The sequence below is a fragment of the Vanacampus margaritifer genome, chromosome 12 (assembly GCF_051991255.1).
Source record: "Vanacampus margaritifer isolate UIUO_Vmar chromosome 12, RoL_Vmar_1.0, whole genome shotgun sequence".
Lineage (NCBI taxonomy): Eukaryota > Metazoa > Chordata > Actinopteri > Syngnathiformes > Syngnathidae > Vanacampus > Vanacampus margaritifer.
In genome coordinates, this window is record NC_135443.1 from 18688085 (window position 1) to 18694084 (window position 6000).

Consider the following 6000-nt stretch of genomic DNA (forward strand, 5'->3'; position numbering starts at 1 on the left):
CCGGTGAAGCTTCACTTTGAACACTTAAACACGCTCCATCCTACGCAAGTACAAGCTGCATGATTGGCAGTCTGCTTCTACATTTCAACACACAGATGACTCCCTTGTCGTGACTTCTGTGGGAAATGTTGATTTGGCCTTCCTGCTGGCAAATCGTATGTGACTTGAACATTTTTGGGATTTCAGAACCAGCAGATGTTCTCATGTTCTGATATCAGCGATGGCTGGGAAAATGGGATTTTTGGCTCCGTTTGAAGACAGTCAATGCAGCTTCACTATAAGCATTTATCACTGTCAGCCCGTCAGGCTGCTTAATTAGGAGCGTTAGGACACTTTATCTGCACACAACAGACACATACTAGCTATAAGGCTATGTGCAAAAAATGTGGAGTCAACATTCTAATACAGTGGTACCTCGACCATGATTTGTTCCATGATGCTGATTGTTTGGTCAGTTTTCAAAACAAAGCATGTCCATCCATTTTGTATAGTACTTATTCGGCACTGAAAAGGCCAGAGCAGGGATTAGAAACATAGTAACTCAGAACTGTGAAGTAGACGAAACGCTAATATAGAGTAGGTGACCAACACTTTTTACATCCTGTCTGGTCATCCTTTTTTTTTTTTTTTTAAATAAATCCATTAAAATATCCGTTTTTTATTGCGCGACATAGTAGCAAATGTGTGACTAACTCAAGACTTTTCTTTCCTTGCTTCTTGTAGCTGTTTTGACCAGCCGTCCCAATACTTTTGAGCACATATCTCATCTGGCAAGCCTTTTACAATGTCCTGCAGGTTACGGGGCCACATGTGTTTGATGATGAGCAATGAAAGCGACAAGGTAAGCTGCAAGACAGAAACAAAGCGGTGGTAGGAGGGGGACAGTCTGAATAGAAGCAAGTAGCACTTGAGTATGAATACTGTAGAGTCCGACTATATACTTCTAGCTGCACACAAGTGGAACCTGATGATTAAATCATTGCGAGAAAGTGGAACATATACTGTAGAGGGAGTGTAATTACTTAACCACAGATTCATCCTAACATTTTCCATAAAAATTTTGATGAAAATCCAAATTGCGAACTTTCTTCATATAAATGGTCAGGGGTTGTGTACTGTTCGAGAAGATAAATAGCACATTGTGAGCTGAGATGAGTGGCAGTTATCTGTTTTGCATTACCCAAAGTAACATTTTTCAACTTCATATATTTTGAAACAGGTGTCATACATAGACAAATTCTAGCAGCAAATCATGCATACTCGTTAGAGGAGATATTCAGGTATCTTGTCATGCCTCAGTCACTGCTCTGTTTTAAGCTAACTTTAAACTAGAACAAGTTTTAGCCAACATGGTAGTTTGGGGCAACTTGTCTCAGTCATTTTGGGGTTTGTTGTCACATATGCAAAGAATGGGCCATCAAAAATGCACCTCTGGCAACTCGGTTTACGTATGGCAGAATTGAGTCTGAAGAGTGACAAAATTTGTTTGCTAGGTTTTGTTTCATTATTTAAAAATAGATTTTCCAGTTGTTGTTGGAACTACAGTATGCCCACATGTCAGGACTGGTTTAAGTTTAATGATTAACCATGCATCAATACATTACCCAAGTGCTTTATTTCTTCGAAATCCAATTTAATCTCAAATTTCTAGTTTAAGGGAAGCAAAACAGGCATTTGAGGCTGAGAGCTATGACCTACATGTTAGGAGTCCCCAAGGACTCTGTTCAAAATATTTTAGGTTAAAGTTTTCTTACTGACTAACTATAGTAAATTTTCAAGATCAATAAGGCAAACAGTAAATAAAACAAGGATAACTTTGTTCTTGTTTTATTAGTTGTAAAATCCAGTGTGACATCTTACCCCATATAGTGTGACAACTTACCCATTGGTGGGGCAACATGTCACATGTTCACTCCCTCTATTTGATGGTTTATAACGCCGCACTGACAAAAAGTATGAAAATGACATGAATACAAAAAGTATACTTAAGAGTTAAGACTTTGGTCTTTCATCTGGTGTACATTTTGTTTGTTTGTGAGATATTTATTCCAAGAAATAGATAAAAGTATAAAAAGTGATACAACTAGTTCGGTCTCCCCTACACATGACCCATAGGCACACACAAACAAACCCATTGAAATATACATGAAAACATCAATAACAAAGCATTGTAGCTAAAAATAGAACAATACAACTGAATAAGACAGCTGGAGTGACACGCTGGAGGCGAAACAGATTTTCTCTCAGTACGCTTCAGATCGTGGAAGCGATATCAGCTGGATTTAGCTCCAGTGGGGGGGAGAAGAAAAGGGTTGAACAGGCAAAAATGCAGAAGAGCAGCAAGAATGTGATTTCCCTGCTTGCAATCCCTATAGCGGGCAACAATATTGCAAATTTTGTGCCAAGGACGATATAAAAACACAACACATGAAATCCCCCAACCGGTTTGTAGGCTTCAGGAGACAGTGACATTATGTTAATAATGTAGAAATAAATGGAAAAGCAGTGAAAATGGCATCTCCATTTATTTGTCAAGAAAAGAAATTCCTATTTTATGCTGTTTGTTTGCATCACTGCACTGCAGCATCTTTTCTACCCAACACTGTCACAGGAATGACAAATGAGCTACAATATTATGACTGCACCCAACTTAAACAATGATTCTTTTTGCATCTTAAAAAAATCCAGTTGAACCCCTGTTAAAGTTCATGTTTGCGCTGTGTTCTTTGGCTAGTGCCAGAAGCTAATGTAGTGCTTCTTCGTGTCAAACAGCATACAAAATGCACACCACCAGTCATAGAATATTAAAAACAAAGTATTTTATTCCATAAAGGCTGCTTCACATCATCTCCACCTGAGAGTACTAGCAAGTCAAACAGGTAAGCATGCTAAACATCACCTTACCTTACATCAGGGGTCCTCAACTACTGGGCTGTGGATGGATGCAAAAGAAACAAACAAACATCTTTATGGAGCTTCTTTGAGAAGAAAAACAGCCAAATAGTGAGACAGAAAAATATCTTCTTTAAGAGACAAGGTTCGAGTTTATTCCATGTTAACTAATATCGCGCAACAGGCTTGCAAAAAAAGCAATGACGGCAATTTCGGACCTTTGAACTTCAAGGTAACACCGTGATGTTTAGAATATATATCCAGTTTATCCATTGCAAGACGGAAGAGATGAGAAAGATTTAAAGGGGCTCGCAAATACAAACACATACACAGTACAGTCAGTGTTATCCAGTGTTAATGTGGATCTAGTGGTATTCTTTAAGCTTTACAAAATGATGATGATGGTGATGATTGTAAAGCAGACACACAGTACAGTAAAACCCCAAATTCCACAGGCTCCAGTTTTTTTTTAGGCCCCAATTTCATGCCCACTTTGGTCTCAGTGCACAGATTAGGAGTTATTTATTCGACCGCAGAGCTTTATCCAGAAAATAGCTCCAAATAGTTGACATGCTCAGCCCCTGTAGTTTTGCGAAAAGACCCCACTTGTCTGTGTTGTGTATATGTTTGCTTTGTTGCCATGGTTTCACACTATTTTTTTCTCTCCAAAAGATATAAAAAGTGCAGCCAATTTCAAGTTTGAGGGGTTTCCCCGGCTGAATTTCCCTTTCCTGTTGTTTAGGGGAGTAGGAGGAATCAATAAATTAACAATATTTTCCTAATATTACAAAACAAATCTAAATCTAACATTTTAAACTGTCTTTAAATTGCATTTAAATGAACAAAAATTTGGTTGTCTTATATTTTAAGGTTAATATTTTGTAAGTCTTATACCAAAATGCAGCTCACAGATTGTAAACGTGTGCCAAAGTTGTTTCCTGTCATTAAAATAAATAAATAAATAATACGTTCAGGAGTCTAGAGGCCCGTCTTAATTCATACATTGCTATTTGCTACCACAGCTTGTTTGTTTTGTTTTTATTGAGCTGCGGCATACTCTAAAAATGAGATAAAAAATGTCCTACATTTAGCCCACATTGAAAAAGTTGAATGAAGAACATGCATACATTTAGCTGCCTAATGTACTTTGGCCTACTTTAGATTGGTTTTAATGTAAAAGTTTTCACACCCTGCTCAGAAGAAGCCATTTAGTGGTGAAAGTGCACCAGCCGGCACTTTTTGTTTGTTAGCGGAGAACTTTATTTTTTATTTTCTCTGTCTGTCTCTCTCTCTCTCTCTCTCTCTCTCTTTTTTTTCATATTCAAGAGACAGCCAGATCAAGATTGGCCTCAACTCAACACTTTTCAACCATAGCCAGTTAGGTGAACATGGCCATCGGAGAACGTGTGGCAACACTTGCGACTCACAGGGCAATATGAAAGCAGCTTGGAGTCCAGATTTTTGGGTTATTGGAGCTGACCTTTTTCACTGGATCCTTGCACTTCAGTGAGCTGATCTGTTTTGTTGTTTTTTCTGTATTTTCATTCCAAATGGCACCACAGAAAGGGAAAATAAAGTCACATCTTTAAGTCTGAACAACTCCCAATTTTGCGTGTTTTTGGGAATAAAAACTAAATCCCTGACGTTCAACATTTTTGGAGTTCAGTGGTGTTCTGTGATGAGTTTTGTGCACACTTTTTACCCTTGTATAGCATTTAACAATCTTAACATAAACATAGCAGTTTTTTTTTGTTATTATTATTACTATACCGACTTTAAAGCAAATTTAAGTTTTAACACCAGATGGGGTCTACCTTTCCATTGCATTGCGGGTGGTGACTCCGCATGTGACAGATTCATGTTTTGGAAGATAAACACATGTATGAATACCTGGCACACAAACGCACATTATACTCAATTCCCAGCGAAGTCAAAAAAGTGGATTGGACTGATGAGGCTCTTGTGTCCTTTCCATCTTTGAAAACAGGAGACACCAGTAGTAAAACAACAGTATTTTTTCTGGCCCATAAGCACTTTATGATTTCAGAGTCCTGTGTGACATTCAGTATGAAAAGTGGACTTTTATGAGCTTCATAGCTTTTGCAAAGTCCTATCCTGACAACATCACAAGCTGCTATACTGATCCCTGTGTGGATATTAGGATACCACCAGCAGTGTTCTCCCAACGGAAAGAGAGGAAAAATTAGCCTGCCAAGACTAGAAGATGGAGTTGAAGAAAATCCCCTCCCTCGAATGTTGGAAGTTCATTTTGGCTGTAGACTGTGCCGCCTAAAAATGGTCTGGCTCATCATATTTGTTCTAGTTCATCCCATAGATATTTGATGGGCTTCTTTCACACCTAACCCATCCAAGCACAACTTCACTGACCTTGCTTTGTGCACTAGAGTAGAGGTTCCCCCAAACTGTTCCCACAAATCTGGACGCAAATAATTGTCCGAAATATCTCATTTCAAATAGTATATTCAAAACAACAAAACATATGACATAATTTGTAACCAAATTTCATTAAACCCTTACCATGAATGAAAAAATATATATAAGGAGGGAGCTAATTTGTATTTTTTATTATTATTATTATTATTATTATTATTATTATTATTATTATTATTATTATTATTATTATTATTATTATTATTATTTTAAACACAAAGAACCACAAGGAAGAAGAAAATACATTTTGGTGCTTCACAGTTTGAGCGTGTGCCTGTGCATGTGTGCTTGTGTGCATGCATACTTTTTTTCTAAGAGAGAAAGATAATAAATAAAGACAGATTTCTAATTGACACAAACAGGATAAATAGTAGGGCTGGGACAAAATATCGGTTGGCAATACATTGCGATACTTGTTCTCATGATCCGCACTATTGATCCATTAAGTGGCATCGCGATACTTAATTGATACCATACATTGCCGTGCAGCGCGCCCGCCGTGCATCGCCAGCTGCATTACAAGTAGCCAGCCATATGTTACTCTGCCAATCCCAGTCGGGGAGTAGTATTGCGCCACTGCAGTTTAGAGGCAAAAAACAAACAAACAGAGATGAGCAAGAGTGTAGCCTACTAGTTATTAGCTAATATGTTCGCCTT